Here is a 10,760-nt window from a genome sequence, read left to right as displayed (position 1 = left end):
GGGACTGGAAGCGAAACAGGCGCACCGGTGTAATGCAAAACGGGCAATAGCAGGCACGCGAAAAGACTTGTAATGAAAAATGAGACTTTAGCAAATTGATTACAATCAATCAAGCGATTGTCCCAGCATGGGGAGTGGGGAAAAAACATTCAATCTGTACCCAGCGGTACGAACGTTTAAGCGTAGCGGTTTGAACGGGTATTTCAACGGGATACCGATAATTGGACGGATTTCGAGGATTTTTTTCCTTGCTCTATTTATCTAAGCGTTTGGATGGATTTTTAGAAATAAATTTGACTGTTATTTTTCAAATGGCTTTATGTAGTGTTTTGTAGTTTGACCCACAAAACAATTCTAGCTATTCAATTCCCAACAAAATAGACGAACCAAAAAAGGGTTCGCAATAATATTCAATCTCTAATAGATACTACGCGGGTATCTTCCTTACATTACCATCACCATGCTCCAGTACATCACCATACACGTGGGTAAGAAATATATAGTGAAATTAATGGTCATCTTCTTATGTTGAAGTTGAATTAATTAAGAAAATTCTACAATCTAAATCTTGGAGATTTTGAGTTACTGAGTTACAGAGACCCTGAGCACTGACAGTAGCAGGCCTATTCCTCTTGAGGTGATAATGCCACCAAAGGACAACAAGTCTTGGAGAGTTTGAGGTAGTAACTGAGACATTAAACCTCCAGAATACTGGACATTTTGCGTAAAGTAAGGTTTGATGTACTCTTTTAAACCTATATCCTCTTCAGGGCTACTAGGATTTGTGCTCTGGAGACACCAAGGTATTGAGATATTGATATACAAAGATACTAAGTTAGTAGATATTGAGTGTAGACATCTAACGACATCTGTCACGTAGACATACTACTCATTTTTAGGAGGTTCTATCTCTCAAGACCTTTTCTTCTTCATGTGGGTTTAGGCAATGTCTAACAATAATGAAAGAAGCCTGCTGAAAGCCCTTCTGCCACCATCGGTCGTAAGCATTCCGGAAATAGCTTTGCTGGAATAATGCCCGATTTGACTTCCACAATTAGCATTCCAAATCATCCAACGCAAGCCATCGGGTACGATTGCATTTTCCACCAACTTCCTCACCAGCAACTGTTAAGCACTTCAGCACGCTTCTACGATGCTTTCATAAATATGCATTTAAAATAATTCCAACAAAAGCAAGGTTGCCAGATTCAACCCCCCCGAGGGGGAAGGAATGAAAGGGGAGTTAATTTTTGCACTGCAGGACTTTCTTCCCTCGCCGTACACCGGTAGCCCACCGGATCGTAGATGTAAATCGTCAGTGTGCCGGAAGCATTCACCCACGAGGACACGCATGGTGTTGGCGGTAGCGTATGTAAGAAACCAGAGATGAGGTTACGCTACGTTGTAAGGTCAACGTTTCCCGCTAAGTACAAAGACCGGTTGCTTCTGCTTCGGGTACGTTGCAAAATTTGCCTGCACGTCAAAAAAGGGGTTTAACGAGTGGACTTTTTGATGATGTCTTGTGTGCGACTTTAACGTGATCCGTCCTTTCCTGCAGGCAGATCCTGCAGGGCCCTGCACGTATATACATTGAACCGGACCAGAACGTCGTCAATGTCGGCAGAAGCTAATGTTTTGTCAGCAACCATTTTCCAACGTAAACAAAGAAGGTAAGGGGAATGCTAGGGAATTAAATTATTCATTAATTCGATTGTATACACTCTTTCCGTCTCTATTTCTCCCTGTGTCTTTGAGATGTTCCAAATGGACGTTGTATGTGTATTTTGACTGATCTCCCGAACCCTTGACTCTGCGCCGTGGGAGGATGCTGGAAAGACTGACGCACTGACCGGTCCTAAAACCCTTTACCAAATGTGAAAGGGACGCGTGCGAAAAGGTTAGGCACCACGGCAGACGGGGATTTCCCGGCAGGCTAATGCGCCAAACCCGGATGAAATGCGTCACGAAGCGAATGATAAGGGAACGGTGGAACGAGCTAAAGGTGAAATGGTTGAACGCCGGAACGGGATCCTCTTGATACGGGCGAGCCCGGAGGTAGGCAAGCTAGTGTGGACGGGGGTAGATAGAAAAAGGGACAAATGATTAAGATCTCTCGGGCAATCATACGGGCAAGGATGTGCAGTCGAAAAGAATGGTCTGTTGATTGGAAATTCTGGCACTATCGGATCCCTTTTGCCTGGGTGCCATCTTCCGGGAGTGCTTCTTGACAGCCAAGTGTGTCCATTGTTTCTGACCGTTTCTTAGGCACGTGCTGCCCACACCCATGCAGCTGTTCCGGCGTGCTCCGGGCAAGTTGGGATTATTCAAAGCTAAAAGACAAGCTCTACTACTTCCGCATCACTTCAATACGGTCAATTGTGAGCGATGGCTCTTACGTGGGTTACGTGCTCTCTAGTGCTTGCGTGAGACAAAATTAGACATCTGATGTTTTGTGTCACATATTCAAACAACTACTATCTCACTACAATCACTACGAATACGTTCAATAGCTGAAGGGAGATTTAAAGCAGCGCCCTCTTTCAATGTTTCAAACTTGTTGTTCAACTGCCTCACTGTGCGATACCTATTCGATAGACAGTTTCATGGTCAATTGAGTGATAATGCAGCAATCTATGTTGTTCTCCTTGCGCCACGAGGCCACGAGTTGGTTTAAAAAAAGTGTACGGCACAGGTTCCCTGTTGTGACGATGCCTGCGATGTCTCGTATATTTACGACCCGACAAGATGATGTGTAAACTTCATAAAAGCTCATAAAATCTACACCGCACCAATTCGCATAACGATCAATTGCGGAAAGGATCGGATCCATGTGAAGATTGAGGGCAGGAGGTGGCATAAGCAAGAGAGACAGACATTGGACAATAAAATTTTATGGCAGCCACACAGTAACTACAATGCCACAAACATTATGGTGTGTGAAGGTTGCAGCGAGTGTGAGTTAATGTTTAGCGAGTTTACCTACCAAAAGGGGTAGTATATGGCGACAATCTTATTCAATTGATTTGTTTTTGATACAACAATCCGAGTACAGGCAGTCGCCGAGATACACGTTTTTTTGGAAATTTGACAGTTATTTTATAGCACAAAATCTAAGCAGAAAGGTCGAAAAATGGTCAAAAATTACCTTCCTTTGTCATATAAAATGCGTGTTTTTTTATGTTAATGTATTCTTCAAAAAGCCGCCTGATTTTCCGAATAAATTGCACCAGGATTCGACTTAATTTTGAGATACGTAGATTTTGGCCGGGTTATAGCGGTCCGTTTTACACGAAGATTATTATTCCATTAGAATACTGAACTGTCACTCTTATTTTGACAGATGAGCTGTCAGACTGGTGTATACTTATAGCAACTTATAGCAACTTATTGCGTAGTGGATCTTTCCTCTTTAACTCCAAGGGCACCTCAATACGATCAGTACAGCTATGTGAGAAAGTCTTGGAAAGCAAGGTCTTGAAGAAGAATACCAGAAAACACATCTCAACTCCTCAATATCTCTCCCTGCACGAAAAAGGGAAAACTGGTTTAAAGCTTAATTACAGTGACCGAATGACTTTTGTTTCCCGAGATTTCACCCCTTAAGAACGCACGGCCTCGGTTGAATGTCGGAAGGTCATGTCTTGTGGTGGGAGGGGGGGGGGGGGGAAAACATTTCCCAAATGGTCACAAAATCCGTGCGTTAATGGGTGCTATCCCGAACGCATGAAGGTTCCAGAAACCTTTCCCCGCAAAAGCACCCAAAAACCAGGCGAAAAAAGGGTGTTTTTCTGAAAATGAATAATTTTTCCCCGTGCAATCCCGTACCTTGTCTGAGTGAGTACACACACACACACACACATCTGGTATGGTACGTGATTACCATAAAGGGACGAGGAAAGGGTCCGTATAAATGACCATCGAATGAAAATCACCACTTCATCTGCCCAACACGCCAACTCGGAAGGGTAGCTGACGGAAGGACCGAAAACTGAGGAGTCGGGACGGCGACTTATGATAGGGTTTTTCCGGTGAATGTTTTCATTAGGAATGTGGGCGTACGGTAGAAAATTCCACCCATCCCCAATATCCCATCGGCTCCGGTCACTGCATTCATCAAAGTGACCGAGTGGTAAAGACAAAAAAAAAAACAAATCCTCGTGAACCATCCCTAACGTCACATTTCACGTTATCAGATTTTCTTCCCGCACTGCTCTTTCACTGCTCAATCGCTCATCAAACCCCGTTGCTGGTGTACACCCGGAGAGGTGGTGCAGGTGACTCGCTGACTCGGTATGCTTTTAAAGCGGAACAACCGAGATTTGAAGGCGTAAATGGCTGCACATTCCGCGCTGGTTGTCATCTTCCGGTGAGGTCCTTTGCGCTACCCGGACACTCTCGGAAGGGCAGGAAGAAGAGAGGAAGAAAAGCGGAGATCCCAAAAGTGTTTATTTTAATATTCAAACATTAAAACAGATGTTACCATCCCGGGGCCTGTGTGATTGCCGGGGTTGAACGGGCTCTTGGGGTTAGTGTTGTGGCTCAACTTTAACTTCTTCCTTTGGTAGACTTATAATGCGTTACGTTACAAATAAAGTCGTCAATGTTAGAGGACTTTTCCGTTTAAAACACTTTAGTTTTTTTAATATTTTGATTTTGTTATTTATTACAACACCACCAAGGGAACCCTTAGGACTTTTATAGGATCCTTACAGGGCTCAAATCAATTGTTCCTGTTGATGCTGTTGACTATCAACAAGCACACGAACCGAGCTAGCGATAACATTCACTACTATGCCATCTGGAATTCCTTGCACTTCCATAACCTGGAAGAGTTTGTTCGGCCATGTTCGATGTAAAAGACGCAAACTCGACACGCCTTCAATGTCCAGCAGCCCTGTTCACTTGTTCGCGTGAGATTAGTTGTGCCATTGTGCAAAGGATTTCAACCTGCCAACAACGAGGAAGAAGGAAAAAACTCAATCCTGGCCTGTGGGAAATGATGCTTTGCGCGGACATGCCGTAGAAATATTGTGAGATGTTCTACAAAAGCCAATATTCTCAATAACACGTAGGAAGGTAATTGTACTCTCTTCAAAGCTTTGCTGGTAGGTTTTGCTTTCCCGTCACCAAACGAAACTTGGCAGCTAAACTTTGCTATAAAAAACTGGTTGAAAAATCGAAAAACCCTGTGAAAAAATTTACATATATTATGTTAAGAACCACATCTTGGCTAGTACATTTTATTCTGCAAGCAATGGGTAGCGGGAGTAAAGCACAGTATGAATTTAACCATTTAGCAACCCCTATTTAGGGGTTGTTTGTATGCAACTCGCTAAATCTTGTATGAAAGAGAAGCTTTAAGGCTCTTTCTACTTTTTCGCTCTTAAGCTCATATGTTTAGCATGGGAATTAGGAGAAGCTTTCGCCCTGTCAAAAGCTCTTACACGTGTCAACCCGAAACACGTGCTCTTACACGTGCGAAGAACCGAAACGGGTACAAAAGCATCAAACGTATGAGCTTTCAACCTATGTTTCGGCTAGAACACTTTTCTGGAAGCTTTCCGTAGAGCTACCGTTCACCGATACTTTAGTCTGATTCCCCAATTATGTTTTGTAACAAAATATAATGGCTTAATACTTCTGAAATGATATTCAAAAAATGTGTCGTGTATAATCGCTTTGGTTAAAATAATATCTCGGCTTCGTCAACGAATGAAACGAAATCCCTTTTTTCCAAACTGTGTATACCTACTGATTCAAAGATTTACATATTTGCTTTCGGTCTATTTATGATGGTTATTAAATTACTTTTTTAATTTGGTGCACAAATTCCAAATTTTCCATTGATATCGTTGTGATTTTCGAACAAAACATTCTTCGTAATCTCTTTAAAAGGCTGAATTTTAAAACACCGCACTTTCCACCGCAACTGTCAACACTGTTTGACATATCGGGTGGCAAGTGTCAAAGTCGACACACAATCTGACAGCACCTCCCGTGCGTTCGTGCCTGCTGTAAATGCGTTGAAGCACCACGAAGAAACACGGGAAGAGAGAGTATCCAAGTGTGCTGTAGTCAGGGTGGTTAGCCGCCATTCGCAGGGAAAAGCTGCTAAATTTTCCTGCCTGTCTGGAGAAACGTTCTAAAGTAAACGCAGCCTAGTGCTGTTTGGAGTTCTTGTGTCGGTGGTACCAGAAAATATAAAGTACGACGCAGTCGAATCTGTTGCAAGTGGTGTGTGCCAAAGTGAGTGCAAGGATTCTGCCCGTTTTGGTGGGTGTGTGAGGTTGATCAGGTTTTTTTTCTTTTTTGTGGAGTTAGTGTGATGGAAGAAAAGGGAGTTTCGAGTTTAGCTGAGGCGTTTGCGCTCCTTTGAGGAAACACTTTCGAAACATATCGGTAACGCATACGGTAGCGCACTGCAAGCGCATTTATGCACTCCGGGGGATATTTTCGTTTGAAGACAAGACAGCATAAAAGGTTACTAGCAAGAGAGAGGGAGAGGGTGAGGGAGGGAGAGTGAATGGTTGCGGTGTTAAACATTACAACATAATCGAGCGAATGTGGTATGGTTAAAATAATGTAAGCAAGTGTTCATGTTCAATTTCCGGTACCACGAATAAACTGTTGCACTGGACTAAGGTGGTACTGGAGGGTAGGTGAAATGGCAAGCAGGCGGTTCACACAAGCCTCAAACAACAACGCAAACAACCAACAACAAAAAATCCACCCCCCACAAACAAAACCAATCGAATCAAACACTCATTTGTGTACACTGGTTTGTGCGTGTGTTTGAGTGTTCGTTGTGTTTCACGGGACAAACAATTCGTGACCGAATTCGTGCAAAAAAAAAACCCATGACGTTTGACTGCTTTGTTAAATGCTACATTCTAAACGTGTGTTTGTGTACGTGTGCCTGTACGCACGTGTGTGTTTGTAAGCGAGAAAAGGAAAGTGTGTCCTGCAAAGTCCCCACTGCACACACGCACACTCACACCTTCAAACGTAATGAACAAGGCAGACGAAGAAAAGGAAAAATAACCATAAAAGGGAAAATGTCCTTGCTGTGCTTTTCATGGTGTGTGCAGGCTTTTTATTCGGCAAAAATTTTATTTTCCCTTTCCTATTGGTTATTTTTTGTGCGCACACAGTACCACACACACGCGCAGCAGCACCACATGTATATTTTTTTGGTCCTTTTTGACGGTGTATTACACTCATTTACATGAGCAATTGTTGGATGTAAAAATTGAGATCCATTTTGTTTTGAGGTTATCCAATAAGCCATTTTCATTTCCTGCAGAAGAAAATCATTGCTAGAAAAAGTCCTCTCGATAGTGTGTCCAGTATGGGTGATGTAGTTGTGCATTGATACACACACAGTACATGGATGGGCGAGTGTGCTCACGCGTCCTTGTCACCGTTTTTTTTTTTTTTATTCACCTCTGTTACAGATGTATGCGTGTGTGAGCGGGTGCGCGCGCGTACATGTGTAAGTGTATGCTAAAAGTCGTAAATATCGTGAAAGGATCCTTTCGGGAGTACCAACTTTATTCCGGACCAACCAGCAAAGAACTTCGAAATAATTAAGACTTTAATTATCCCCTCATTAGGCGATAAAGGATTCTTACATTACGCGGAGACATGTAAGACCAAACAGTTCAAACATCTTCAATCAATCGTGAAAGCTTGGTAACATCTTCCCTTATTTCTCCCAACCGTATACACTACGACATACAAATTTGAAGAAAAGTCGTCTAATGTTCAATAAGCGACAAGGAGAGTAATTGTTACAAAATCACCGCTAACTTCGTTCTATTTTTAGGCCAACGCGACACCAGTCGTGACAGTCCGGTCTCCTGCGTTACCTGTGAACACCTTCCCGGGCTGTTCCCCAAGGTGGGATGGTGATATGCAACTCTTGGGCAATGCTGCATTTACTACTATGGTTTCTCCCTTGTCGTGCAGCCTAAGCAGCTTTTAGGCTATTTACCTCCCGCCCCGAGAAGCAAACAAAACCCAGCCGGACGGACGGCTAGCCCCAAAGCTCCCCCCGGCCGAAAAAGGTTCACCGACCAGTACGGGGTTTTCCACCGTGTGTGGAGGTCGTTGGTAAAATTCAACCACACAGAAGCTGTTGAGGTTGAGGTGAGGACGGACGAGGTGAGGTTGGAAGGCTGAACCGCTAGTAACACCGAACTCCACAACCATATTTCGGCCCTGCGCTTTACAAACCGACCAACCGAGATACGCTTCATATCCTTGCTCTTTTGTCCTGTTTTGGCCTTTTTGGGGGACCTCCAGCGCACTCTCTTACTTTGTGCGCGTTCTCTCCTCGCTCCTGTGCAGTGTTGCAAACACTGGGAAAACTCTTGCGCGATAACGTACTAGGGGAAAACCAGATTCACTTTTTTAGTCGTTGCCTTTCCGTGGTTTAACGTGCTCTCCGGCACTATCTCGCTCTCGCCACATCTCACCATTTGTTGGTGTGTGCGTCAGCGAAGCTGTGTTACTGTCACAGTTTGGGAAATTCCCGGTGGTTCGTGGACAATCTTGGACCAACAAATTTTTGCACAAGTAGTACCGTAGCATCGTAACAGGAGTAATAGGACACTGGTTGTGTTTTGCTTCTTCCAGTCCGTTTGGAAGCTAATCCCGTACTTAAACCTTCTTTGTTTGTTGTTCTTTTTTTTTTCCACACTCCTTAGTTTTAAAACGGAACAAGATAAAACGGTGTCAAGCATTAGAATGCGTTAGTGTGCAGCCAAACATGCACTTTTTCGCCAGCCATTCGTCCGGCTGACGATTTGATAGGGGTCGTGGAGAGCCATTTTCCGATCAATTGTCTTACACAGCGAAAGGGGGGGGGATCCATCAGGTCCGTCGACAGTTAGCAGAATTAAGCGTTTTTGGCCCGTAACGCAGCTACTTGCGTTTCCAAGTTTAATAGTTTGATAAGCAGCGCACCAAGCGCACTGCACGCAAAACTGTTACGGTTAAGTGTCCTTCTTGGTGGAGGGTGAGTTTTGGTGTGTTCTGGGTAGAAAAAGGGGCGGCTAGTTCGATGCTATTACACTGTACGGCCGAACTCGCTCGCTGTGCATGATGGGTGATGAATGGTGACGACGGTGGTTGTGGTGAGTGTGTTTATTGATTTTCCTCGCCACGGACGGACACAGATGCTGCCCTTATGCGCCCACAAACATGCACACACACATATCGGGCCACATTCACGGCAGACACAACACGCCAGGAAACCGGGCAACGCACTTTTGCTAGCAAACTAGCTACTAGCTTTTGCTAGATGAAATAGAAATAAGGGGATTCAGTGGGTTTTGGTTGCGGGATGCCTATTTGCTTTCATTTATCCGACATAATTAATCGCCACTCTGTGACGCACAAGATGCTGCATAATTAAGTGCATTGGTGTACGGAGAAACGGAATGTTGTTACCCATCGTTTGCTGAGTTTGATTGTCACTAATAATGCTTATTATCGTTTCTTCCGTACAGCTTCACCTCGATCCCTGTTTTGGGGGCATCTTCTAAAGCCGAAAAATCACACAATCAACCCATCAAAACCGATCAACACCGAATAGCGACGGACCATGTAAAGATGTGCTGTGTCAATATCGCCAACCCGTCTGAAGCAACCATCCGCATCTTGCTCGGTTGCCGTACCGCTTCCAGGTACCCCCTATCGGTTCGATAGGTCATACGGGGCAAAGTCATTCCCCAGGGCACCCCTCCAGGGTTGTCTCTTGGACAGATCTTGCGCGCTTGAACGTCTTTGTTGTTATCTGCTATCAAACGTCCCGACTGCGGATACGAAGGATGGGAACGCACTGCTAATTGGTACTGGTAAGTTTGCAACCAAAAACAAAAAAAAACAACTGATGTTGTACTTGGGCTGTACTGGGCACACAACATGACCGGTCCAAAATCCCATCCGTACACAGGAGTGACTATCTAGCTACCGGTAAATAAAATCAAAGGAAGCCCTCTGTAGTAGTGTTGGGCGGATCGGATCGGATCGGATTCTGGGATTGGATCCTTCATTGGATCAATCCGGATTCGATCCTAAATCCAGGATCCTCTGGATTGGAATCCCAAACAATCCTTTTCGATCCGGATCTGTCATAACGAGAATCCGGGATCGAAATCCAAAACAAGAGTCCGGATTCGGATCCTTCAGAATCCGGATTCGTCAATACGAGAATCCGGGATCGAAATCCAAAACAAGAGTCCAGATCCCGGATCCGGATCTGTCATGATTGGAATGTGGGATTGTGGTAGGGATTGTTTTCGGATGCGGATATTTTATGATTTATTGCCTATGACAGAAGAAATAGGCTACTCCCCAAAAACTGAATGAAATATTGTTTCTAAAGCATAATTTAAACAAGGAGGACATAGAAATAATTGGATAATTTTTTTTTTGATAAAATTGTGATATGCTGATAATCTGCTGATGCTGAAAAATGATAGTCTCATGAATGTTAAGTAATACTGAAATCGATACTGAAAATAATGAATTAAAAAATATGAATTTTTAAATAATGAATAAAAATAAATAAATTTGATTTTCCTCTTTTTTTTGTTTAACAATAGCTCAATTGTGAACCCACTTTTTTAATTCAAGAAAAAAATGTCGTATTAGCATATCCACTATGCATTTTCTTCATTTACAAAGCAAAGATTTTTTTTGTGGTCATAAAAAAATCTAGTAGGATTCGGATCGGATTCGGAGGATCGATCCCA

The sequence above is a fragment of the Anopheles moucheti genome, chromosome X (genome assembly GCF_943734755.1).
Source record: "Anopheles moucheti chromosome X, idAnoMoucSN_F20_07, whole genome shotgun sequence".
Taxonomy (NCBI): Eukaryota; Metazoa; Arthropoda; class Insecta; order Diptera; family Culicidae; genus Anopheles; species Anopheles moucheti.
This window is presented reverse-complemented; position numbering follows the sequence as displayed.